The sequence below is a fragment of the Bos taurus genome, chromosome 24 (assembly GCF_002263795.3).
Source record: "Bos taurus isolate L1 Dominette 01449 registration number 42190680 breed Hereford chromosome 24, ARS-UCD2.0, whole genome shotgun sequence".
Lineage (NCBI taxonomy): Eukaryota > Metazoa > Chordata > Mammalia > Artiodactyla > Bovidae > Bos > Bos taurus.
In genome coordinates this window covers 37,635,457-37,663,394 of record NC_037351.1, presented here as the reverse complement: position 1 = coordinate 37,663,394, position 27,938 = coordinate 37,635,457, and the positions used below count along the sequence as shown (strand labels likewise).

General features: G+C 46.3%; 1 protein-coding gene and 1 long non-coding RNA gene across 22 annotated transcripts in view; one reads left to right on the top strand and one right to left on the bottom strand.

Annotated features, from left to right (window-relative positions):
• The window catches only part of DLGAP1 (DLG associated protein 1), a 782,615-nt gene that overhangs the window by 694,302 nt on the left and 60,375 nt on the right, over window positions 1–27,938 (top strand). The gene's annotated exons all lie outside the window — the stretch shown is intronic.
• On the bottom strand, window positions 8,247–26,819 carry LOC101903604 (uncharacterized). 2 transcript variants are annotated; one of them, XR_009492724.1, is made up of 3 exons: window positions 26,412–26,819; window positions 18,185–26,339; window positions 8,247–16,181 (listed from the first exon to the last, which is right to left on the bottom strand). It is a non-coding gene; the product is annotated as an uncharacterized lncRNA (long non-coding RNA). The 2 variants fall into 2 exon arrangements; XR_239836.5 differs by having other exon boundaries at window positions 8,254–14,813.

Sequence of the window (27,938 nt, the reverse complement as noted above, 5' to 3'; positions counted from 1 at the left end):
GTGGATTTAGTGCCATCACATTTTGAAAAGCACATTAAAAAGGGACTAATTCTGACATTCATGGCAGAAAGTGCCCTGCTATCTCAAATAAGGAAGGGACCAGGAAACAGTACAGGCTACGGCGGTTCAGAGTCAAGAGAGGAATCAAAGGATGGACCTACAGAAACGAGAGAGGACACCTCGCATGTGGCAGGTCCTCGTGAGGCCAAGCAGGGATTCGAAGTCCCTCTGCCCGAAAACACGGAATTGTATTGAGACTGGCTTAGAAAACAGAAGACACAGCCACCAAAGCAAGCGGGACCATGAGAATGACTCTGCCTGTGGAAACTCCCAGTGGCAAGTCACCCCAAGTTTCAGTTAATTATCTGTGGATAACAGTGGGTCCACCCTGGGCTGTTCATATGTGTTATCGACAAATGGCTTTAAAGTCAGAGCTTTCTATTGCCTGCTTGGCTTAAGCACAGTAGTCCACTTACAACAAAAGGATGGAAAACATTTTTTAAAAAGCCAGAAAGCCAAGAGGACATCAGATAATTTTTAAAAGTATTGTTCGGCTAGAACAATGTCCCCATCATCATTTTGCTCATTGCTATGGTTACTTCTGGTAGCGTGGCTTATCGGAACCCTCCCCAAAGAGGTTTATGGTCTTCAGAGAAAAAGAAGAATGAGGAAAAGTAAGGGCAGAGAGCTGAATGACTGACTGCCTGGGGCTTTTTCAGCAGCCTCATCATCACAGAGTCTCTGAGTTCCCAGAGCTCACGGGGAGTGGTCATGGGTACCAGAGGTCAGGACTGTTTGGACTGCTGCTTGAGCATCTTTTTGGCAGTTTCTTGGCTGGGGGCTGTAGCAGCTTGAGGCTTGGTAGCATGCTGAGTTGTAACTGTGTGTGCCCAGGGGCTCCCCAGGACACAGTTGTTGTGTGTGTGTGGGGGGGGCGGGGAGTGGCGAGGGAGGGGGTTGTTATTCCACGCATGTGTTCTCACGCATCTGGAAGGGGAGAGTTTGATGGGCATGCTCTGTGGGATGTGTGTTGGACTCTCTTGTCTCTGTGGGAAATCAAACCTCAGATGGTGGTCCTTATGAATGCTTAGCTCTTTTCTTGCTGTTTTCCATCTGCCAAATGAACTCAAGGCAGCTTCTACAGCTTATCATGGCAAGAAATACGCAATCAGTGGAGGGGATCCACTGCCAGAATGGAACCTATTTCCTTTTCTTTAAAAATGACTCTGTTCCGGATTTATCCTAGAACTCTGAAAATGACATTAATGTTGTAGGTAGGTTATCCTTTTCTTTTTTTCTCTTCTTTTTAAGGAAAAGCAATTGTTACAGTCATAAGAGAAAATCAACAGGGACTCCATGGGCTACTTCCTGCTGAGTATTTTTGTTATGCGGGTCAGTCTGTCCTCTTTCTCTGAATCAAGGTGCCTCCTTCAGCATTTTGCAGCTTTGTGTAAGCTTTTAAAATCATCATCAGAAAAAAAAAAGCTATTTATATCACACCAACACCAACAGTAAGGTTCAAAGTGAACGGTCCTTTCATGTTTTAAAGACCTTACGTTGAAACAGAAACACTCGCTGATACTTTATTTTGTGATGAAGAAAAAATATTTGAACAGGAAAAATATTTGTTTGAAAGAAATAATTGCAAAGTTTTGTTGATAACACTGATAGGTTCTGGATTCTAATTTTAGATTCATAACCTCAAATTCAGAAAATTGGGGGGGATTTCCTTGGTGACCCAGCGCTTAGGACTCCACACTTTCACTGCTGAGGGCCTGGGTTCGATCCCTGGTCAGGAAACTAAGATCCCACAAGCATGGCCCCCAAAAATGAAAAGAAAATTAGGGTAAGAGAGAAACATCCAGACACCAAACTGGGGAGAAAGAGAGATAGTTGGGGTAATGGCAAGAATTCCATGACAGAATCTTCTAAATATTCCTCTTAAAAGGGATTTTCCCTCTTGAAATTGGAGCAGGAAGAGTTGCATATTTCCACAAAGAAGACCAACCTACCAGCCTATCCAAGCAAAACGGGAAGGGAGGCCATGGAAGAACTGAGTCATGCCTGGGTTGGAATGGCCCTGATGTCCTGCCAGCATCTTTCTGGGGAGGGAGGGTCCAGCCCAAGCCAAAGATCTTTATCTGACTCACTTGCTTTGTTCAGTGGACAGGAGGGACCTTGGGGCTGGGAGGCTGCTGGATGCTGAGGACGAGCCTTGCAACTGATAACCCAGCACACTCTGTGAGGAGACTTGCCTCAAAGGCAATTTGTTCATCCCCTGTAGGTAGGCAATCCAAAATCTCAAAATGATGTCAAATTCTTTCGATAGCCTCTATGGGGGAATGAACTTTGGCTTCTTTGGAAAAGTTCTGCGTCTTTAAAAATGGGAACAGATGAGCCTCTAGGAAGAAATCTAAGAGGCAAGATGGTGACACAAGCCCCCAGCCACTTTGGATGTCACCCACTTTGGATGTGCCTTTTGGAGGGAAGCTGCGGTTTCAGTTCACAGGGGGGTGATGCTTTGATCATGGATCCCGTGTGCTTTGATTTCATAAACAAAAGCTCTCCTGGCCTTGTGGAGCTTTTGTTCTCCTTTTTTTCCTTCTTGTCACTTCCTTTTATTTAGATAAGTTTTTTCTTCCAGTTGTATTGAGATATAATTGACACACAGCACTGTATAATCCTAGGTTTCCCTTTACTAGTGGTAAAGAACCCCCCTGCCAGTTCAGGAGACCAAAAAGACGCAGGTTCGATCCCTGGGTTGGGAAGATCCCCTGCAGGAGGAAATGGCAATTCACTCCAGTATTCTTGCCTGGAGAATCCAATGGACAGAGGAGCCTGACAGGCTTCATTCCATAGGGTCACAAAAAGTCAGACATGATTGAAACGACTTAGCATGCATACAATGAGTGTAGAAAGCTCTATTAGGAAACAGAAGGTTAGCTGTTTGAGTTCTTGTGGGCATATCATGGAAGATGGTTAGTTGAAATAGATTAACAAAATGAGACTTATTATACAATCATCGAGGCCTGTCTAATATCCACTTTGATACCATAAACTGATATGACAAACTTTAGGATCTTGATGAAGTGTATACTACAAGCAGGCTCATTTTCCAGATAAAATAGGACTCAAAGACTGATGGTATCAAGGACTGTTGGAGTCAAATATTTCTGTTAAGAACAGCAAATACACAACGCCTTGTTTTTATTCTTTAAATGTTCCCACTCTTAAGAATGTAAGATTAACAGACTACTCACTATGATCTTTATAAAAGTATAAAATTATTCCATTAACAGTATGACATTCAAAGCAGTGAAATACACATTAATGTAACTGAAGAAGAAAATAAAAGGATGAGATCACGAGATGAAAGAGGGGAAAACCAAAACAAAACAGCTGCCCAGCAGAAAAACAAACAAAACCCCAGAATTCATAGTGAAATGCAGTTGATTTATGAATGGGAAATATTTAAAATGCTGGCCAGCATGAAGGAAGAGTCAAGTGGTGGTCTTTCCAACATATTTGGAGCTGGTCCTTACCAAACCTTATTATATTTACATATTTTTTAAGAAGTAGAAAAGCATTTTTTCAAAAGTAATCAGAATCAGGACTTCCCTGGGGGTCCATTGGTTAAGACTCTCTGTTGCCAGTGTAAGGGGTACAAGTTCAAGACCTGGTCAGGGAACTAAGTTCCCATATACCACGTTGTGTGGTCAAAGGATATAAAAAAGAAAGAAAGAAAAAGAATATTAAAAGCACAGAGAGAGAAGGGAGCCCTTTAACAAAATATTCTATTACAAGGCAAGCTATGCTTTTTCAATTTGCAAAAAAGAATCCATGGGATAACTTTAAGGCTCAAAAGTATAGAAGGAAGGCCATAGCGACAGAGGACGAGGAAGGACACGAACTCCAGTGGCACCTTCCACCTCATGGGTCTGTTCAGAGGGGAGGAGTGTAGAGGAACTGAAGTTTGGGTCTGTAACACCTCTGCCTCTACTGCCTCGGGGCTCCTGGCAGCGATTCCCAGCAGGCGTAACCTCCCCCTTCATGGAAACCTTTACATTACCTGCCTAATGATTTCGTGATGGCCACATCCTACAACAATGCAGAGCTTGTGTAAGGATTTGGGCACATGCCACCTAGTAGCTTTGGTGGCCAAGACCTGTGAGCAAGACCTTTTGGTCATCACACCCTGTTTGAGCTTGCATGTGTGTCTTGGGGTGTACGGGGTGATGGGAATATCCCTGCTGAGGTCCTGTGAGCAACCCCCCTCCACGCACACACACACACACCCCCAGCTGGAGGCCCAGGCTGTGTGGAAAAGTTCCATTACTGGGAAGCTAGGAGAAATGCACTCAGATTATAAAAAGGAAAACTTTTCCTTTTCACAGAGTCTTGAGGAATCTCAAGGAGAGATGTTGTTAGCAGAACTTGAAATAGACTGAATCCCTTACATAGGTGAACTTGTGTATTGGATCCATTATAGTGAGAAGCCTGGAAATAGGAGATTTCAGAGCTGGTGTAAACAACTGCTGATAATTGCAATTAGTAACGTTAACTACAATCAATTACAATTCACCACAGTGGTGTTCAGCATTTACTTTGTTCCAGGTCCCTGCACTGGGACCTTCCCCTATATTATCTCACTTAACCGCTCAGCAATCTGTCAGAGTACTATCTGCATGCCCACTTCACTGACAAGGATTCGGAGACCACCCAGCTAACCCAAGACTGACCCAGGACCGAAAGCCCTGTCTGTGCGATTGCATAACTTTAACCTCTGGCAGGAAGGAATGGCCACACTCACGTTTTCAAATTGAATATCCAACTAGCCAGTTTGGGACTGCCTTGGGTAACTCAGAAAAGTCACCTCTTCCGCAGAATGTGTGGGCGGGGCAGTGTGCAGGATCTTGCAGGATCTCACGTGGTTCTGTAACCACGATCCAGCCTTACTCTGTCTCTTTAGCACAGCATAGGCCATGAAGAGGTTGGGAACCCATAGACACAGGGAGACTGAATTCTAGCCCCACCACCACCACGTTCCCCCTTCAGAGCCCATCTTGGAGCCTAGATTGCCTATCATTTCCAGATCCCAAGCCAACATAAACCACGACATAACTAGTTTAATTGTAGGTTCACTAGGCACACACACACACATCCAAGGAAACACAGGTGCCCCTCATCCCTGAAGAGCTAGCCAACGTCATTTATTTTGTAGGTGAACCTCAGCTTGCACCAGAATCACTCGAAGGGCTTTTTAAAACACAGATTGCCAGCTCCCCCCACCCAAAGCTTCTGAATCCTGGGTCTGGGTGAGGCCTGGGAACTTGACCCACAGGTTCCTGGTGCTGCTGACTCTGCTGTTTGGGGGACCACCTTTGAAAACCACTGTTTTAAGGGATGGAAGCTTTAACTTTGTGATTACATTTCTGGGCACCTGTCTCTGCCTGTTTAATTGTGATAGCAGCTGTTCATCCTTACCACCTGTATTGGTTTCTTATTTCTGTTGTAACATTATTACCACACATTTAGGGACTGAAGACAACACTAGTCATCTTACAGTCTAAAAGGGGTCCTCAAGGGCCTCTCCATTATGGAGCTTCCAGGGGAGAATCCAACTTCTTGCCTCTTCCAGCTTCCAGAAGATTGCCTGCACTCCTTGGCTTGTCACCCCTTCCTCCTGGGTCCTCAAAAACAGCAGTGGAGTAGCATCTTCAAACCTCTCTCTCTTACACACACACACACACACACACACACACACACACACACCCCTCTCTGCTTCTGGAACCACCTCTTCTCTGAGTCTGACCCTCCTGCCTCCCTCCTAGAAGTCCTTGTGATTTCATTGACCTACCCCAAGGAAGCCTACCTTGATAATCCAAAGTAATCATTCCACTTTAAGACCCTTAACTCAACCCACTCTGGTGTTCTTGCCTGGAGAATACCATGGACAGTGGAGCCTGACAGGCTACAGTCCATGGGGTCACAAAGAGTTGGACACAACTAAGCGACTGACACTTTCACAACTTAATCACACACGAAAGTCCCCTTTGCCAAGGAAGGAGTGTACACAGATTTTGAAGATTAGGACTTGGACATCTTCAGAGGCCTTCATTCTGTCCAGCACCCTAGCCACCTGACAGCTGCGTGCCCGCTTAAGCACAGCACCCTTCCCACCAAAGAAGCACTGAAACCAAAACCGAGTCAGGATTTGCATGATGCAGCCCTGCCTTCAGACACTCCTGGTAATCAAGCCATCTTGCAGAGATAGAGAAAGGGGGAGTCTTGGCGGGGGGATGGGGGAAGGAAGGCAGGAGCCCCAAGGGAGTTAGCAAAGTGCCTCTTAGACCAGGCCCCAAACACCTATAAATCTCTCCCCACATTTGCCAGACTTTCTAGAACCTAGAGCTAGGGTGCTCCCTCTAGGCTGGGAGCCGCCAGGTTCCTCGCTGGGCCTCACCCCAGCCTCAGCCTCCAGCACCACCTCCCAAACCTGCCAGCAGGCGCTTGGGAGAGATGCAGAAAGAGGAATTGTACTCAAAGTTTTCTTGCCTTTTGAGTTTCCCAGGATGACCTGCAGAGCTTTTCTGGGCTGAAGTCCCAGCCTCCAGGCTGTGAACTTTCTGTCGGTGCATTCACTTGCTCGGGCTGCTGTAAAACTACCAGACTGGCCGGCTCAGACAACAGAAATACAGAAATACACTTCCTCACAGTGCTGGGGCCTGGAAGTCTGAGGGCAGGGCGTGAGCAGGCTGTGTGTCCTGGAGCCCCTCTTGTCGGCTTGCAGACTGCTGTCTGCTCCCTCGTCCTCAGGTGGCCCTTCCTCTGTGAGCACACTCCCCGGCACCTCTCTCTTATTATTAGGACCCAATCCTATTGGATTCCAGCTCACTCTCATCTGACCTAATCACTTCTTTAAAGGCCTTTTTTTTTTTTAAGTCTTTTTTGAATTTGTTACAATATTGTTTGTTTGATTTGCCCAGGAAGCATGTGGGATCTTAGTTCCCTGACCAGGGATCAAGTCTGCATCCCTTCATTAGGAGGCTAAGTCCTAACTAGTAGACCACCAGGGAAGTTCCTCTTTAAAGGCCGTATCTCCAAACACAGTTGCCTTTTGAGGTCCTAAGAGTAAGGACTTCAACAGTTGAATTTGGGGGAGCACACCCTCAGCTCATAACCGTGGACTGCAGGCCTGGGAGACTCGTACACAAAGTTCACTTCCGTCCCCTCTCTCCGTGTAACAGGTGGGCTCCGCGCAGCTAAGGCAGGTGTGGGGAGGGGAAGGTCAAGCTGGGATGGTCACAGTGTGGCCCCTCAGCCTAGGCCTGCCTCTTGGTCCTAGGACAGAGATGGGAGGAAGGGAAAGGAGGTCCAAGAAGCCCCCACAGGCTGGGTCTTAGTCTCTATAAGCACGAAGCAGCATTGAAGGCTCACTCTCCCAAGAGCCGGTTCCCTGCAGAAGACTTGCTGCATACACAGTTTACAGCAAGGCACAGGCACTCCACCAAGTCCGTACACGCCCTGGACCCAGAGGAAGTAAAGGAGCAGACAGTGAGGCTCGTGTGTGACGGCCTTCTGCACGGTCTGTGTGGCAGAAAATGATTTCATCCTCGAGGCATGGCTCTGAGAAGGAAGTCAAACAGCCCACAAGTTGAAATAAACCAAACAGTCTTATCTTATTCTTGATTCATGGGTTCCTCTTTCTTCAAAGGAAGCCTTCAGAGGCAGGACTCTATGAACTGTCACCATCAGAGTGACTGCTGTTGCAAAGTCCCTCCTGGGACCTCGCATCTGTGACTCATAACACCTGGGATCGCTGACATTTTCCCCTGACAGATCTTTACTACTCACTGGTCAGACTCACTACCCAACATGGGCTTAAAAAATTAAATATACCTGAGTGCTTAAGTATAACCCATGTGTGTGCTCAGTCACATCTGACTCTCTGTGATCCCCTGGACTGCAGACCACCAGGCTCCTCTGTCCATGGAGTTTTCCAGGCAAGAATACTGCAGTGGGTTGCCATCTCCTCCTCCAGGGGATCTTCCTGACCCAGGAATCGAACCCACATCTCCTGTGTCTCCTGCAGCAGCAGGTGGGTTCTTTACCACTAGCGCCAACTGGGAAGTCCCTATATATAAAAATATATGTTTATATTAAGTGAAATATGCCCATCACAAAAAGGACAAACACTATATGATCCCACTTACATGAGAGACCTAGTCGTTAAACTCAGAGACAGAAAGTAGAAGGGTGATTGCCGGGGCTGGGGAGGGGGAAGGGGAAGTTCTCATTTAATGTAAAGAGTTTCAGTTTTGCAAGATGAAGAGGGCCTGGAGATTGGTTGCACAACAGTGTGAATGTAGTTACTGAACTATACACTTAAAAATGGAACACGGTACCTTTTATGTTATGTATATTTTAGCACCATATTTTTAAAAAGGCTGCTGTTAGAATCATGTAATAGAACAGACTCGTGGTTGGGGTCAAGCAAACCTAAGTTTGAATCTCATATCTTCCACTCACTAGTTTGGGAACAAGGTTCTGAGTTTTTTTTGTTTAGTGCCTTCCAAGTTTTAATATTTCTCTGTTTCTAGTGGGCAGGAATTTGTAAAGAGCTTCAGTTGGGTCGTTCTGGCCCAAGGTCTCTCCCCAGCTTGCAGCTGGGTGGGTGGAGGGCTGGAACACTGGAGGCTGGCTGAGGATCTCCCCCTCTTCTTAGAGTCTCAAGGCTTCTTCATATGGTCTTTCCACGTGGCTGACTTGGGCTTCCTTTCAGCATGGCGGCCTCGGGACAACGGGATGCTTCTGTGGCGGCTCAGGGCTCCAAGCAGGCAGATGGCCCAGGGACAAAGGGAGATGCAGCATCACCTTCTCTGATGCGGCCTTGGAGGCATACACTCTCACTTCCTTCATACTCTGTTGGTCACAAGCAAATCACACACTTCCCCAAGTTCAAGGGGAGGGGTATTAGACTCCACCGCATGATGGGAAGTGGCAGAGTTCTAGAGTAGGGTTGGCAAATTATGACTGTTGGACCAAACCAGGCTCACCTCTCCAAGGCAGCCATGTCCATGTGTTTATATCTTGTCTGTGGCTTTGCCACAGAGTCAAAGTTGAGTGTTTGCGACAGATACTATGTGGTCTGCAAAGCCAAAAATATTCACCGTACAGCTCTTTATAGAAAAGTTTCCTGACCCTGTTCTAGAAGACCATGTTAGATGGACAATATTGTTTTAGCCACCTTTGGAGTATGATATTGGCTGCAGGCAGGTTACCAGCCTCTCTGAAGTTCACCAGGGTCTCCAAACCTGTAAAAAGTAATGGGGTGTGTGTGTGTGTGTGTGTGTGTGTGTGTGTGTGTGTTCAGTTGTGTTCAACTCTTTGAGACCCCATGGACTGTAGCCCACCAGGCTCCTCTGTCCATGGGATTTCCCAGGCAAGAATACTGGAGTGGGTTGCCACTTCCTGCTTCAGGGGATCTTCCTGACCCAAAGATCGAACCCGAGTCTCTTGCGTCTCCTGCTTTAGCAGGTGGATTCTTTCCCACTGCGTTACCTGGAAAGCCCATAAAAAAGGAATGATGATCGTATGTAAAAGGTACTTAGCACAATTCTATGCCTATAACAGTTCTTCTCCTTCCAGGCTTAATTATGATTTGAGAGTCACTGAAAGGCGTTTACTGCTGGTGTAGGTCTATTAACTGTCAGAAATTCCCAATTTAGACCTTACTTGGAATTTAGGCAGACTTTACAGACGCCCTCTATTTAAACACATATTTATTACTCTGGAGGAAGGATCTGTTTGCAAGAATTCTTTTAAAAATGCAATCCTTGCCATCCTCCAGTGCATTATTTTATTGGACTCACTAGATTTTTATCTTCCAAGGAGCAAATACTTCAGGAACTGGGGCAGCCTGGTAAATTTGGAATTGAGTGAGTAGGGGAAGAGCATGGCAGTGGTGGGTCTCCGGTGGCCTCGGGAGAGAAAACCACATGAAATTTGACCTGCTTCACGGTTAAGCTCAGGGCTGCCTCTGCCCCAGACAAAGCAATGAAAAATATTTTCTTGCCCTCGCCTTGCCCATTGCCTCCCTTTCCAAGTGCCCAGACTTTTTATCTCTCCCCCAAACTCCTCCACTGGCCAAAATCTCCCTCGGATGTTTTCTCTCCTCCCCTGGATATTTCCAAGGCCAGTCCCCCAGCAGATGATCTGCCTGTGACTCTGCTTTCTTCCTTGCTCCACATTCGAACCAGGTCCTTCGAGAGCCTAGTTATTCAAAGCTTCTGAACTGTCTCTAGAGGAAAACTTCTAGCCAAGAAAATAGAGACCCCAAACAGGCCCTTACAGGGGTAACATTAGACCAACCAGTCCCAACTCTCTTCTTCATGGACCCAAAAACCACTGAAATTAACAACTGTATGTGTGCATCATTTTAAAAAATTATATTCTATCTCCTCTCCAAGATATGTTTGACTCCAATCACTCTTAAAAATCTACTTAGCTTCAACCTGAGCTGTGTTGGAAGAACCGTTCCTTTTCATTATACCTATTTGTTGCCGTGTTATTTTTACATCAAATATTATGAGTGTTTGGGGGGCCGTGGAGAGGAGACGTTTGTGACTAAGTGATTAGAGACCATTCCCTTTGGCCCTATTAATTTTTACAGCATTTTCCCCATCTTACTTGGCTGAGACTTGCAATTTTGTGCAAATTTTATAGAACACCTTCTGGTATCTGCAGAATCCCAACTTCTGGTATCTGCAGAATCCCAACTCCATTTCAGTCAAAGGCCAGTTGAGTTTATGCTGCTCCAGGAAGAAATACAGTTTGGAAACATTACTCAGCTGGCTGCCAAAAAAGTAACTGTTAGTACTATGACCTGTGCTCCTTCTACTGTAACCTCAGCCCAGAACCTTTGCAATTACCAAAGGGCTTTTACAAGCTCCGCCTCCTCAGCGTTCACTCTAACAGTCATTTTATAGTTATTGTCCTGTTCTACAGATTGTCGTTAAAAAGAACATGAAGCAGTGATGTACATTGCCCTAGATCACAGAGCTACTCATTGATGGACCTGGAATTCCAAGGACTTTGGCTCCATTCATACTTAAATTCATACTTCATTATTTCATACTTCCTAAGTGTACCAGGCACTGGGCCCTTTCAGCCAACACTGCTTCCGTTACTCCTTTCTGCAGAATGCTTGTGTTCATTTTATATCCAGTATCACTGACAAAGTGCTGCCAACCATTCTCTTCCAACCATTTCCACCTTCCGCTTCCCTGGTGGCTCGGTGGTAAAGAAGCCACCTGTACACAACGCAAGCGACACGGATGCAATTCCTGGGAGGGAAAGGTCCCCTAGAGAAGAAAACGGCAACCCACTGTGGTATTCTTGCCTGGAGAATCCTGTGGCCAGAGGAGCCTGGAGGGCTGCAGTCGATGGGGTAGAAAAGAGTTGGACATGACTGAGCCACAAAGCACGAGCAACCATTCTCTTAAGCTCAAAAAAATTTTTTTGACAACATACTTCCTAATCCCTCTTAGGTGAGCAATAGGAAAATGGACTAAAATGAGAGCCTTCGAGACATGTTTAGTAGAAAAGCTTTGGTTGTTTTGCTTATTTTTAGCTCAGGTAAACATCTGGGGAGTAACTAAAAATAAAAACGCGTCTGATGTGGTCAGTGTTTGTACTTTTCTCACTAAAACTGTGAATATAAAGGTCACATGAAATCAGAATTTTTGTGTGTATCTGTAATAGGAGCAACAGATGGTGGATGTATTGAATGACAGAGTTTTAACCTAAGATTCAGTTTGTTTTGTCACCTACCACCTACCTGGCACCAGATTAGACAACTGAGACAGCTGGTTGCCAAGGAGATGAGATGGCATCATTGGACCACATCTGTGTTCAAGTATAGCTTCAGAGTTTCGCAGGCCTTCTACGCAGGAGCAGCGGTACTGCCGGCTTACTAGCTGCTAAGACAAGACAGATTTCCATTTTGAAACAGTTGATGTTGTTGTTGTTTAGTCAATAAGTCGTGTCCAACTCTTTGAAATCCAATGGACTATAGCCTGCCAGGCTCCTCTGTCCATGGGATTTCCTAGACAAGCATACTGGAGAGGGTTGCCATTTCTTACTCCAAGTGATCTTTCCAACCCAGCGATAGAACTCACATCTCCTGCATTGCAGGCAGATTCTCACCACTGGGCCACCTAGGAAGCCGTATACTATTAATTGAGCACTTACTATGTGTCAGGCAAGATTCTTAGCATTTCTCAAATATTACTTCATTTCATCCTCCCGACAACCCTGCAAGGGTTACTATCTTTATTTCACATAGTTAAGACAACAACAACTGATGATTGAACAGATTAAATAGCCTTCCTTAGGCCTGCCTCCCAAACATATTCTGAGATGTCATGCACGATTGCTTCTCAGGCATTGAAAGCAGATAAAGTTATTGTTGTCTGTTTGATAGGTTTTTAGTAATTTAAGTGCATCATCTTAGGACTAGTATCCTACCTAATTACTATGGCAAACTAGGAAAATTTAGTTGACTAGCCTTAAGTAGAGCTTGGAGAGGGTCTGTGCTTTTAAATTCTCAAGCACTTGAACTTAAAGTGAGCTGGTCCCATGCACATCCTGCCCTCCAATCCTCTCTAGCTGGAAGTCAATCATGTTGACCATGAGCGCAAACGAAAACATACTTGAAAATGTCTTTGGTTTGTCTGTTTTCGTCTTTTACGAACTGAGTGGTAATATAGAAAGTAGGAAAAAAGTTTTAATCACTGATGGGGATCCATCCTGCAAGACCTCAGAAATTCATTGCAATGTCTGCATTTTCCAAGGTAGGAGACAACAGAGGCCGGGGCCAGTCATCCATGTGATTTCAGGAGGTGGAAGCTTCAGAGGGTGGAAGTGGGGCATATGTGTGTGTGTGTGTGTGCTCAGTTGTGTCTAACTCTTTGTGAGCCCATGGACTGTAGCCCACAAGTCTCCTCTGTCCATGGAATTCTCCAGGCAAGAATGCTGGAGTGGATTGCCTTTTCCTTCTCCAGGGGATCTTCCCAACCCAAGGATCAAACCTGAGTCTTTTGCGTCTCCTTCGCTGGTCATTGGCAGGTGGGTTCTCTACCACTGCACCACCTGGGGAGCCCACTTGGGAATGGGGCGCAGTGGGGCAAAGCTGATAAAAATGGACCAGGCAGGCCACAAGCCCCCACCAGAGGGGAGGGCTCAAGCTTAGCGAAGACGCAAGACTTTCACAGGACATTTTTATTTTCTCTCTGCATCTCCTCCTCTCAGTGGATGGCTCCAGGGCTGGGAGGGCAGAGCATGGGGCTGCTCGAAGCTGAGTGGTAAAGGAAGGCCTCTCTAAAGAGAGGATTTATGAGCTGAGACCAGAAGGACTAGAAGAAAGTTTAACAGTGAGCACTAGGGACAGCCGTCTGGAAGTGTGCCCTCTCGCACTTGGGATGTCCACGTAGGACTCTTTATGCTGGAGAAACCCCAACGTCTGAAAAGGGTAGGATCTCCCTGCTCCAGTAAAACCTCCTCAGGGAAGTTTCAAGATGGTTTTTGCAATACTGGAATTGTGTTGTATCAAATAACATAGAAGGAAAGAAGAAAGAGCCTCCTTCCTGTGTTTGTGGGGCTTCCCTGGTGGCTTAGAAGGTAAAACATCTGCCTGCAGTGGAGGAGACCCAGGTTTGATTCCTGGGTTGGGACAATCCCCTGGAGGAAGAAATGGCTACCCACTCCAGTATTTCTTGCCTGGAAAATTCCATGGATGGAGGATCATGGCGGGCTACAGTCCACTGGGTTGAAAAAGAGTCGGACACAACTGAGCGACTATCACTTTTCCTATGTCTGAGATGTTAGTGCCACACCAAATCCTCTTTCTTGATATCAACTATATCATTGGGATTCCCCTGGGTGGTCCAGTGGGTTAGACTCCATGTTCTTTAATGCAGGGGTGCTGGGTTCAAACCCTGGTCAAGGCACTGGATTATGCATGCTGCAACTAAGACTTGGTGCCCCCAAATAAATGGAGGAAAAAAAAAACTACATCATCTGTCTCATGACACTGTGAGGTCATCGATGCCATCACCCTAACTCAATGGATAAGGAAATGGGGTGAGAGATGAGTCATCTGAAGTCCTTCATCCAGTAACTGGCAAGTCAGGATTGGACCAGCTCTGGTCATCTTTAAGCACCACTAGAGGAAGCTGGGCCACCGCAGCTGAGCACATCTCTGAAATAGAGATGACCTGATTTGGTGATCTCTTGTGTCATCGCATTTGCCAAACAAAATCATTTACGCCAACATGTGAGTGGAGCAGGAAACAAAGACCTACTTTATCACTAATTTCTCTCTGCTCTCATCCTAAAGCATCAGCACAGGATCGGAACAAGCAGAGCGTGATGAGTTCTACAGGAAAGATAGGTAGGAGGTGCTCACGGAACACAAAGGAAGTGAATCCTGAAGCATGAACAGTTTCCCAAGCCAGGAAGGATGCTTAGCATCTGTTAAGTCACTGCCTAAGTGCCAGGCAAACAGATCAATTAGTAAATCAATAAAAGGGAGTAAAATTAGAGTGACTCAGATGTTAAAGGCATTCATTTTCTCCGATCACAGCAAGTCTAGAGGCAGGGCAGCCAATGAATATACAAAACCAGCTTCTTGCCATCTTCTGTCTTCTGGAGCAGAGACTCCTTGTGGTCCCCAGATGGCAGCCACAGTTCAAGGTGTCTCTCACTGATGACAATGTCCAGCGGAAGAAAAGGGATGTCACTGACTTGTGTCACTGTTAAAAAAAAAAAGGAGGTTAACTTTCAACAAAGCACTTGCAAGAGAATTCCCTTCTCATCCTTCATCTTGCAGAACAGAGAAGATTGAGCCTTCACATCTAGGGAGGGGTCTACCTCCCTGAAAAGTCATGCATGCCTAGTTAGCAAGGAGGGTGGTTAAAAGAAAGCAAACAACACCTGCCACAGGTATAAAGGCATGAAAAAAGATGGAATTCTGAATGTTGGGGTAGCCAAAAAGTTGTTAGTTGTGAAAATGTCGGGAGAGGCTAAAAATATACACTGCGTGCATACATGCTTCAGTTAAGTCCGACTCTGCGACCCATGGGCTGTAGCCTGCCAGGCTCCTCTGTCAATGGAAATCTTCCATGCCCTCCTCCAGGGTATCTTACCCACCCAGGGATCAAAGCCAGGTCTCCTTCGTCTCCTGCACTGGCAGGCGGGTTCTTTACAACAATCGCCAGCTGGAAAGCCTGATATACACTGCAGCCAGGTGGAAGAGGAATTATATGCCAGTGTTTGGCTGTCTCACAGGTACATGTTCCTTACTTTTAAAATATGAGTAAAATAATAATGTTAAGAGGTTTTCATTATTTTTTTAATGTGGCAATTGTATAAAATTTCCTTCAAAAAACAAATGGTTTAAAAAAAGACAAAATAGACAAAACCACATATAGTAAAACTATTTAATCAGGCCTCAGCAGTGAAGAAATATTAGCGTACCTAATTTTCATTCTGACATTTGTACTTTTTTGTGATTATAGTAGTAATGCCTGTTCACTGTTTTGTTTTTTTTTAATTGGAAAATTCCGAGAAGCCCAAAGAATAAAGTAAGAATCATCCACAGACCACCACTTGGTTATCATGACTTAGTGCTGAATGTGTTTATCTAGAGTTGCAGTCGAAAGTGACTTCAAATTTTCTGTCAAATGAAGGCAAGCTACTGCCAGTCCGTTTAGAGGGGGAAAAAGCAACACATAAATATATAGGTTGAGTTAGAGTCAAACATGGCACATAACATGGGTGAGGGGAAGAATTATCATTGTTTTCTTTTTTTCCCTAAAGGGGTGTATTTCTGGTTTGTTGACTTTCTGCAGGTCTAACCCCCCAGCTCTGTAACTGAGGAAAGAACACAAGTATATCCTTGAGAGCCAGGTCTGTGGGGTAGTTCTGGTTGGGAGGAATGGGGAACCGGGCACAGGAACTGAGGCTGAATCTCAACCTGGTGAGTTACAGCTTTGGTTTACAGCTTTGGTCCTCAGAGTTACATCAGGTCAGGACACGGGGGCTTCAGCTCTAGAAAAGCCACTAGAATGCTCACGTTGGCACGTTCAGAAAGGCTCTGTCTGTCCTCTTCGAAGCAGCCCCTGCAAGGGGTCAGGATGAACAAGAGTTTAATTTTGCACTTTCACTTTTTTAATATTTATTTGGCTACACTGGGTCTCAATTGTGGTATGTGGCATCTAGTTCTCTGACCAAGGGTCAAACCCAGGCCCCCTGCATTGGGAGCACAGAGTCTTAGCCACTGGGTCACCAGGGAAGCCCCTGCACTTTCAATTCTTAAAAGGAAATCTGAACGTTTCTGTATCTAATAGCAAACAAGAGCAAAGCTGCTTTTAGAAATGCTGGAACCTGCCTGGGCAGGAATCTGTTATGAATGCTATTGGGTTTTGTTTTTTTTAAGCCCTCTTTTTCTTTATTTTTATTGATTCTTTCAGGCACACATGTTAGGGGCGCTACTGGTTTCTGGGTAAATGGTTTGCTTGCTGCATGCTGTTAAAAATCTACTGAAAGACAAACAGTACCCTTCCACCAGAGAGCCATATGACTTTGGGAAAGTTACTTAACCTCTCTGGTCCTCAGAAAGTTCAAGGGAAGAGATCTTAGAGATCATGGAGTCTGCTCCTCACGATCTGGGACTCAGAGAGGGTGAGTGACCAGCCAAAAGGCCAACAGCTTCCCCCGTGTTTTATTAACATTTTGATTTTTAAAAGGAGTCCAGTGAATTTAGAAATTAATTAGGTTGTGTTTCAAGAGCAAATGAACAAGAGACTTCAGTGTCAAAGAATGAAAACTAAGGCCTTGAGAAATAGATATTATACATTATAATAACTATCCAAATGGGTTTGTAGGAAAAAAAATGTGAACTAAGATGTGACACATTCTATGAACAATATTTACCCCCCTCCAAATATTTACGGGATACCCCCTTGGAACCTAAAGTCCAGTAAAGAACTGAAGATAATCATGATGTAGTAAGTGCTCTGTCAGATAAAAAGTGAGGTGTTCTTATGAGAACTAAGAGAAGGCATTTAGGAGGACTTCCGGAAGCCTTCATGTAAGAGGTGACACCCCAGCTAGTACATGAAGGAGAAAGAGAGCAGCAAGTTCCTGCAGGGAAATTCCATCTGCAGAGGCCAGGGAGCTCGAGGCTCGAACATCTAAAGGTAAAAGCTGTCAAGGGGATGTGGAGTTCTGAGACCTTAAAGATGAGAAGCTAAAGTCCAAAGCCCTGGACCCTGCTCTTTATCCCGAGGGCAGAACTGTCAAGCTGGATCCATTCAGAATCTCCCGCTGCTGCTCGGAGCACGTACAGTAGTTTGGAGGCGAGGAGCAGACAGACTCAGTGAGACTGATTAGAAAAAATATTTCTCAAGCTCTTTGGACAAACAAGATACATTTTACGTGCTAACCCGGGATGTACCCACAAAACCGAACTGACTGCCTTTGTTTGATGCACTCTTAAGTTTTCTAATCCACTCCATTTTTTTTTTTTTCTTTTTTAATGGTGAAACTGCAGGACCCACCTCAATTGACTCATGACCCATTAATAAGTCACACCTGGTAGTCTGAGGCACCTCGAGGTAGGAATTTTGGCTGTCATCCTCCAGAGAGGAGATAACAGGATCCAGGAAAGCAGAAAGGAGGATTGTAGGAGGTGGAAAGATTCCAGAAGGATTTAAGAGAGAGGAGGGTTAGGACCCAAAGGAATTAAGAGGTTGTGGCTTGAACTTGTATGAAAACGTGTCTGGCTAAGATGGGGGATGTTAGCTTGAAGAATCTACCTGGAGGGTAAAGGGTGTTTGGGGAAAAAAAAAAAGCCCATTTTGTTTGGTCAATACAAGTATAGCCCTTCATTTGAGGTCTACCTAAAGAAAATCATTTGAGTTCTATCTGAAGAAAAACCATCTAAAGATGAAATTATGTAACTCCAGAAAACGGTCAAGTTTTACTAAAAGAGGGAGCAAAATGGTGGCACTTTAAAGGAAGAAATCATTCCTGGGGGAGCTCTGCAGCGAGCCTCAAAATTCTACTTAGAAAAAACAGGCAAGCTCACATCCCCAGGAAGTAACCCAGATCAAAGTCTCACCTGGTTCTTTGCTGTGACTGCCACCAGCTTTTCTAAGACTGAGAACAGGGTAAGTATAGCCTCCGACTTTTCATGTAGCAAACCGTTGGCAGGAGCTAACTGCTTTACAAAGTTGGCAGCAGTTTTAGAACCCCCGATCGCTAATTCAGGAAGGGAGCAGGCGTTGCTTATGCACTTCTTGTAAAAAATGAAAATCCATTAACTTTATTCTCCACGCACGCTCTCCGACAGCATCAGGTCAAAGGGGCTTTTTTTCCTTCCACTTTTCAGGGCTTTCCAGAGTCCCAATCTGGCTCCTTCTAAATCTTTTCTTTTACAAAACAATAGGGAGGGGTGGTAGCCTGTGGCTAGTTGAAGATTTTGAACAATAGGTGTTTCTGAGCCGGGTTTATTGAAATGGTCCTGTCGGTGTCCTGTGGGGGACTGTAAATGAGATGTCGACAGGAGCTCTTTTGTGTGGACAGCATTCGGCCTGAAAGAGAGGAATTTCCTTTCTGTGCTAGTATTTAAAGTAGATTTGCTGCTGCTTTCCCTGGAACTTTTTATCCAACTGCCGGAGCTAACAGCACTGGATGAGTCACTCAGCGTGGCTGGGACTTCCTCCCCTCCCTGGCAGGGCTCTGTCTCTCCGGCATTTACATTTAGAAAGGACGGCTCCTAAGAAGATTGCTCGGATTTTCATCAGCTTGAGCCTCTTTTTCAGGTCTTCACGGGGACCTGAGCCGGCAGCCATCCTGACCCCCCAGGAGCCGGCAGCCACGCAGGGCTGTTTTTCTTAACTCCCTGGAAGACTTTTGGCTGTTTTGTTCCCTTTCTTTTTTAAAATCCAGGGAGGGTGAGACAAACATCTCCTCCGACTTAGGCCTTTCCCTCCCCCTTTTTTGTAAATGACAGGCAATTTCAGTTTACTGTAATTACTTCGGGCTGAGGTTGGACTAACCCCACCCTTAGAAGATAAGGTAACCGTTTTATTACCTCGCAGCCAGGTGCCTGGGGGTGACAAGACTGCCTTTTATCTGGAGACGTGACAAGGTTATCAGCAACTGAAAGGGGCTGAACCTTTGAGCGGTGGCCATTAAGATGCTTTCCCTTCACTGGGATCAATTTCCTAACTCATTATTGGTAGTTAATTTTGATCCAAAGACCAGCTCTGGTGGTTTCCTCCAGGGTTTCCGCATTCCTGCACTTCAGCCATGTACAGATGAATGGTGTAAACTGCAACTGCCAGCCAATCCCATAACAGGAGCTTGACATTCTAACCACGGCCCCAAATGTAAAACCCACAGAATAGTTTAAAATTCTCATTTGGTAGCTTTGCAGTGGGCATAGTTGCTTTTTTTCAAAGAATTGATTAATTAAAAAAAAAATCCTTCCCCTATGACAGTAGAAATCCAAAAGAATCAAAATGAATCACCTTTACTAGCCAAGGTTACACCAGGAGGCTGTTCAGGGCTTCTTTTATTTACTTTTTTAATATTAAAAAAAAAAAACACTTTTTATTTCGTATTGGAGGTTGGCCGATTAACAGTGTTGTGATAGTTTCAGATGAAGAGTGAAGGGACTGCTATACGTGTGCATGCACCCTTGTTTTAGATTTTTTTAAAAATTAGTGCTTGATGTATTTCTGTTTGCAGTTCACTGACACACATTGGTTTATTCTTAAATCAAGCTTGTTTTACATGGATTCTCTGGGTTATCTCTTGGATTGGAAATGTGGGATAAAAACTTCTGTTTGGTAAACGATTTTCCAACTGTATCCTGGGTAGAGCGTTAGTGAATGAGGAATGCTCTTGCAGATGAACGTTCAGGTAAGTGTCCTGAGCTGCGCTCTGCTCTGCTTAGTCGTTCAGTTCTGTCGACTCCTGAGTTGCATCAAGTGAGCGCTGCACCGGCCTGGACTTAGCTCAGAACCACTCTCCTGTCAGGACATGTTAGGGTGGGCCAAGGTGAAGAATGTTACTTTTATCTCTTTTCCCCTGAAGTCAGATCGAAGCTGAGGGTAGGGGGTGAGAATGGGGAAGAGAGTGATGGAAGGGATGACTCAAAACACATACAGAACACACATAATCTTGCAGATATGGAGTGTTTATCTCCAAGGACACATCAGACTACTGCATCCTGTAATTTATGGAGATAACATTCCACACTGTAGAAAGATGCCAGTTAAAAGCCGCTATTAGTAGTACCCCTTCCCAGGTGTCGCTAGTGGTAAAGAACCCACATGCCAATGCAGGAGACAAAAGATGAGGGTTCGATTCCTGGGTCGGGAAGATCCCCTGGAGAAAGGAATGGCAACCCACTCCAGTATTCTTGCCTGGAGAATCTCGTGGACAGAGAAGCCCCGCAGGTATAGTCCATGGGGTCATAAAGAGTGGGATACGACTGAAGCGACTTAGCATCTATCACCATTATTTAAAAAAAAAAGATGTTTCTAAGGACAGCATGTGAAAACACACACAGTGAGAAACCAACAAACATCCAGAACTCCACACGGTCAAGGAGAGAGAGAAGTTGTTAGAAGTACTATTGAATTTGATGTTCGATTCCTCTTTTCCTTTAAGATATAGAAACCTTGCCCGCCCACCAGGGCAAGCCCACCACCGCCCAGTCACTATCTATCCACTACCCTCCTCCTGGGCTGGACTGGGACAGAGTTCTATCCAGGGCCAGACAAGCCTGGGAGCAGGAGGCTCTGATGCCCGAGGCACCTGAAGTCGTGGCCACCATCCTTCAGTGACTCTGCAACCCCATGGGCTATAGCCTGCCAGGCTTCTCTGTTAATGGAATTCTCCATTTCCTTCTCCAGGGGCTCTTTCCGACCCAGGGATCAAACCTGAGTCTCCTGTGTCTCTTGCATTGGCAGGTGGATTCTTTACTACTGAGCCACTATAAGCCTCCAGAGGTTCTGAAAACCAGAGACCAAAACCTGACCTGGCAGCTACTTGCAGCGTGACTATTTCACCTCTTCCAGTAGACAGACGCCTTAGCGTCCGCATGCTCCCGGGGTGTGTCACGCTCATCAGTTTCTACAATCTGAGAAGTTACAAGTCTCAAGCAAGTCCCAAGAGATTCACAAAAGGGCTTTTAGTCACTGTTCTCATGAGGGTTCAGTGGAGATGCTTAAGGCCCCAAGTACAGGACAGCTCTTTAACAGAAGAGAAAGGAGGCTTAGATGGGAAGAACCCAGGTTCTAATCAGACCCAAGGCGGAGAACGTGTGTATCCCCACCATATTTCCCCTTTAGTAACCCTAAGTTTGTTTTCAATGTCTTTAAGTCTGTTTCTGTTTTGTAAACAAGTTCATTTGTGTCATTTTTTAAAAACTAGATGCCACAGGGAACTCTCTGGCCGTTCAGTGGTTAAGACTCTGTACTTGTGTTAGGTAGGTAGAATAGGGAAAAGGAGTCCAAAATGGCGGTGGCTAAAAGACAAGGAAGGTCCGAGGACCAGAGTGAAGACTTCAGGCAGAACAAACAGAACAAACAGCACTCCTGGCTAAGCCCAATTTGCATAGGGCAGGCCCAGGTGGAGGAAAAAACATAAAAGGAGGAGCCAAAGCGCTTTCTCTCGACTCTCTCTCTCTCTCTCTCTCTTTCTCCCTCCCCACGCACTTCTCCACTCTCTTCTCTTTGAGTCTTGGATTCTCCTCCTATCTTATAAATAAAATAGAGCTGTAACACTGATTTGCCTAAGAGCTGTAGCACGGTTTGTCCAAGACCCGAGAGCTGTGACGCGCCGAGGGCTTTAACGTCCGTTGCTCCAAATCTTTGTTGTGACGAGACAAAGAACCGAGGAACATAGACTCGCGTGACACTTGCAATGCAGATGGGCCCAGGTTCCATCCCTGGTCAGGGAAGTGAGATCCCACAAGCTGCATGGCATGGCCAAAAAAAGAAAAAGAAATTAGATTCCACATATAAGCTATATATCACGTGACACTGTCTTTCACTGACTTACTTCACTTAGTATAATAATATCTAGGTCCATCCATGTTGCTGCAAATGGCATTTTGTTCTTTTTCACAACTAATATTCCATTGTATATATGTGTGTGTGTATATATACATATACGTGTGTGTGTATATATACATATATATACATATGTGTATATGTGTGTATACATATACATATGTGTATGTATATACATATATATACATACACATATGTGTGTGTATATGTATATACACACACACACACACCACATCTTCTTATCTATTCCTTTTGTCAGTGGCATTTAGGTTGCTTCTGTATTTTGGCTGTTTTAAAAAGTGCTGCGAGGAATAATGGGGTGTATTTTTATTTTTTAATGGCTTTCCCCGGATATATGGCCAGGAGTGAGACTGCAGGATCAAATGGCAGTTCTGTTTTTAGTTTTTTAAGGAACTTCCATACTGTTCTTCATAGTGGCTGTACCAATTTGCATTCCCACCAACAGTGTGGGAGGGTTCCTTGGATATTATTCAATGGTGGCAATGACCAAAACCCCACTGAAGAGTGGAAATGGAAATGCAGTCTGTAAGTGGCCCTTTACGCCCCCACTGTAAAGGCTGATGGTGTTTGCTGTGTGGTGTGGACAGAGAGAGACAGGGTTGGGGGGGGAGGTTGGGGCCCGGCCAAATTCTCTGGACCTGTGTCCTCATCTGTCAGTGACATGGCTGGATAATGAGGTGTCGTTTGAAGGCTGATCCTGTCATCTGGGAGTCAGTAAGGGGCCGCTGGCGTTCTGGGGCCCAGTGAGCTGGTAGATGGTATTCCACAATTTAACCCACAGTCTTTCCTGGTTTTCCTTTGAGGAGGGGGTTCCAGGGAGGAAGGAGGAAAGGAGCCGGATGAATAATAAGCTGCCTCACTGCACAGACCAGGCCCTCACATGCCCTGCTCTGCAGACACAAGTAATCATTCCTCCTCATCGTGCTCCAGCCCGCAAGAAGGCAAGCTGGAGGCAGTTTCTTGCTCCTTTGCTTCATCGCACATCCTGTCTGTCTCCCCAGGTTTGTCTGGAGCAAAAGCTTCTGCTCCAGGCTGAGCCCTTCCACCAGACGCTGTGTCCGCAGGGCAGCAGCATCACGAGTTCCGCCTTCTCTCCTGAGTCCAGAGAGTTGGCCAGTGAGCAGAGGTTCCTGATCGATTCAACCACAAGTTTCACTCAGCCTGGCAGACACTCCTGACCTCACTTGGTTTGGACAGGTCACTCACTCTGCATGGCCAGCTCACTGTTTCGAGGGAGACCAGCGGGCAGTGTGTGCCTGAGACCCTACCCCCACTTGGTGCCCATCAGTCACTCTCTCCAGCGGGGGCTGGCATCCCTGAGGTCTGCTGTATGGCCCAGACACAACCCCACGGCAGGGAGTCCTGCTGGGCTGTTTGTATGGTGGTGTCTCTTGCTTTTCAGGTCCCATGGTACATGTGACACTAGTTCTCATGAAATGAGACCAGGAATAATGAGGAGCCAAAGAATAAACTGTGTGTTGGAGAAGACTCTTGAGAGTCCCTTGGACTGCAAGGAGATCAAACCAGTCAATCCTAAAGGAAATCAACCCTGAATATTCATTGATGCTGAAGCTCCAATACTTTGGCCACCTGATGCGAAGAGCTGACTCATTGGGGAAGACTGAGGGCAGGAGGAGAAGGGGACGACAGAGGATGAGATGGTTGGATGGTATCACGGACTCGATGGACATGAGTTTGAGCAGATTCCGGGAGATAGTGAAGGACAGGGAAGGCTGGCGTACTGCAGTCCATGGGGTCACAGAGTCAGACAGGACTTAGGGACTGAACTGAAAGAGTAAAAGGAGTGGAAGGAGCTGAGGAGGAAAGGCAGCTGCCTGGGGCAAGGGCAGTGAATGTGTGGCACCTCCCACAGCCAACTACTTGTGCCCCTGGGTAAAGCCCAGCAGAGAGGGTGGAGGAAGTTCAGAAGATAATCCACAGGACTCATTGCTTCCAGCTGATAGAGGTGGGCCATTCACAGTCTAACTCGATGTCAAAAGTCAGCCAGTCACAGCTGGACATGGCCAGCATTCAACAAGGCCAAAGAGAAACGGGTATCAGTGACAGGAGGTTGTGTCACAACATCCAAGGTCACAGACTGGCTTTGCTGAGTATTCATTTTTCTTTCTATCCTGGTGACCTTGCTTTCCTGATTATTAGTCCCTTTTTCTTCTTCTCCAGGAAGTCCCTTCTCATCCCTGTTCTTTCCTTCAGGTAACAAGTATTTACCACCATTCCACTATGTCCCATGCATGATCCAAGTACTGCAGTCGTCATGAACACAATGGACAACAATGCCTGACCTTGTGATCCTTACATCCTTAACTAATTACTCTGTCTCAGTCTGGAAGGGGAAAAAAATTCAGCTAACAGAGAATATAGGCAAGTGTTGCTGAGAAGTGATATCTAACAAGAAAGGAAAGCTGGGTGATGAGCTTAATAGAAAAATGTCCTCCACCCCTGACACCATCCTCACCCCAGGCTTCCCAGGCTTCTTGTCTTCCAAGACTCAGTCTGCTGGAGCCTGAGGAAATGGGGGACCAGCTGCCCAAACAGGAAACTTTATTTCATTCTGTAACCCTGACCTTGAGCCCCAAACCTTCCCCTCCTGTCAGCAGTCCATTCAACCCAGGAAGACTTGCTGACCTGGCAGGTACAAATTTTGAAAACTACACAAAATGTTACAGACATTAAAATAGGAAAAAAAAAAAAAAAAAACCCCTAGGCCCTAGAGGAAGTGGTATATCTGATTCAGTGGTTAGAAATCGCTTCATAAAGTCATGGAACAAATGGAAGTTTAATCCTAACAGATGACACTGCCGGGGCAGTCACTTGTGTGCGTGGATGACTCAGTAGCACCTGTTGGAGAGGGTGGGAAAATGAGCCGTGAAATCCTGAAGGCATTCCCTGCTAGAAGCAACGGCCCCACCTGGCAAATTAGTAAACCGGGCGTTCTCAACATCCTGCCTGGAACCTTTGTGCCCAGTTCTATGAAGGCGGTGACTCACCTGAGTTACCGGTCAAATGATTCTTACTCAGAGCCCTCTGTTTTTAACCGTTAATATTAAATGATCAAGGCAACCTCTAGCCAAATGTCCATCTACTTTCAAGATGTTCCTTTGAAATGATTGATTTTGGGCAACAACTGGTTTTACAAAGGGCAACCCTCAATTTCTCTAGTGTTTAACAGGTTGCCAAGCTTCATTAAAGGTCCACATTAGAGGCTTTGGACCTCAGTCCCTGGACCTGGGCCTTCTAAAATGACTTTCCTCCAAACCTCATTTAACTTCAATTTACTTAATTAATGGAATTTTCTGAAGGGAACAGTTACTTTGATCTGAACCTCTTTCTTAGTTTCCGGTTAACATTTCCAGAGCAAGACAGGAGTGGGGTGAGGGGCGGGAGCTCCCAGGAGCTCACAACTGCAGTTCTCCAAATCAGAGACCTTGGAGGAGCCTGAGAGGAAGAAGGCTGGTTGAAAATACTGCCCTTGGCATTTTCGTGGGTGTTTGCCCCACACACAGATAAAAGGGGTGGGGGTAGGGGGACGACGGTGTGCTGCAAAGCAAGTTCTCTGGAAGCTGGGCCTGCAGCTTGAAAATCTTCAGTCATCCTTGCAAATCAACCAACCGGAAACCAGCGATGGGAATTAGAAATGCTTCTACCCGGAAAGTCTCCTGCAAACTAACGACAAATTCAGACACAAATGGAAAATGCAAGTCCCACCCAGCAGGAATCCTCAGTTTCCCAGCTATTCATCCTCACAGCCATCCCCCTAACCAAAAGGCCACAGCAGTTTTAGCTTTGCACCTTGCCAAGGAAGCAAACACTGCTGCCCTAGGTGCTGGTTAGGGGGGAAAAAAACCCAGCAACCTCAACCCGCAGGTCTTACCTTTCAGTAAGGGGAAAAATTTTTGTTGAGGTGGTAAGTTAAAAAGCAAGACATTCTGAGTGGTGACTTCCACTCTGCGTTTTTTGAGCAGACCAACGCAGCCCCTGTTGTTTAGCCTAGTAGGCGCTGGGCTACTCTTTTGGGGACCCCATGGGCTGCATGCAGTTCGCCAGGCTCTTCTGTCCATGGGATTTTCCAGGCAGGAATACTGGAATGGGTTTGCCATATCTTTCGCCAGGGGATCTTCCCGATCCAGGGATCGAGCCCGCGTCTCCCTGCATTGGCAGACGGATTCTTTTACGACTGAGCCACCAGGGAAGCCAGTCCCCTGTCCCAGCGTGGCTTACCTGGGAGCCCAGCCCCGGAGTTCAAGGTACATCAACGATCCGCGCTTTGGTCACCGGGGGGCGCGCGCGAGCGGAGCTGCCCGGAGCGATACTTCTGTTTTCTCAGACTTTGAGTAGAGAGGCGGGGGAAGGGCAAGGGGCGGAGGGAAGGGTGGGGGTGGCGAGGGAGATGCAGCTGGCTTTCAGAAAAATCCCTTTGTTCTCTGTAATCTTGCCGCTTGCCAGTTTAGAAGGCCAAGGTTGCCACGTTACCTGTTGCCAGGGTCCTGCGAGTGCCTGGAGAAAATGTGGGCGACAGAGGTAGCGCGCACAGTCCTCGGGCTCGGTGGCTCTGCAGCCCTTTGCCCCGGCTGGGCGCTGACATTTGGAAAGCAGCTGCTGCGATCGCCGAGCAGTTTGGTTGTAGTTGTAACAGAGGAGTGGCTGCGTCTTACATCATTTCCAGGCATGAAGTGCCTGGGGCTTTTTTTTTTTTAATGACTAATTTTCGGATCCCTCCCTCCTTGGAGTTTGGGACAGTACATGTACTGTGCACGACAGCCTCACCTCAGGAAGCCCAAGGTTTGTAGCAACTTGTTAAAACAACTTGGGTGCCTCTTAAAAAAAAAAAAAAAAAAAAGCTGTGACTCTGAAACAAACCTTTTCATTTTTCCTTCTGAAAACAATGTTGCGTTTGATTAGCCGCGGAGGCTCGCTGGAAGTCGGCTTTCCCCGGTGAAGCCCGGCTGCTATCGGTTGAATAGATCTCGAAGCCAGACAAGCCGGGGCTTGGGGCATTTGTCTGGCATTAGGAAGTGTCTGGAACACTGGTAACTACCAACTGGCCAGTCCTATGACTACAAGAGTTATGACACCGCCCCTCCCTCTGTCCACATCCCTCTCCGCCCCCCTCCAACGCACACAAGCCTGCTTCTCTCTACTTAACAAGGAGGAAAAGTTTAACTCTTTTCTGTGGTTTACGTGGAGGGTGGCTCTGGTGGAAATCGGTCTCCTGGCCACAGCCCTTGAGCCAAAACTAACCAGGAAAGAGGCCAGCAGAAGCCCTGCCCCCACCCCCCCACCGCCCCCACCCCCCGCCCCGCAGGAGCCCTGCGCCCCGTCCCCAGTCCCCCGAAGCCCTCTGATCGCTGTCTCCTCACCGTGGGGCCGGCAGGTCGCAGACCGCTGACCACCACACTCTGGGTGGCCTGGAAACGTTAAGCTGTAAATATTTTGCAACAAGGGAGCGATTTTTCCGTGTATATTTTGGTTTTGTGCAGTTTCTCTTCTTTTGCAGCGTTTTAAGGTCGCAGCTGGGCACCCCTTGCTGACCACTCCAAATGTAGTCATCCTCCAGACCTTAGACCCAGACAACTGAGTTAGAAGCAGTTTCCTGGAGGTCCTCTTGGAGAGCATTGTCCTCTACTGGACATGGTGTTTCAGGGAAGGTTTACTAGGCGGATGAACACAGGTGGTTTGGCTGAACAAGAAGAGATGGGATTTGAAGCCCTGTCGGACACGACTGAGTGACTTCCCTTTCACTTTTCA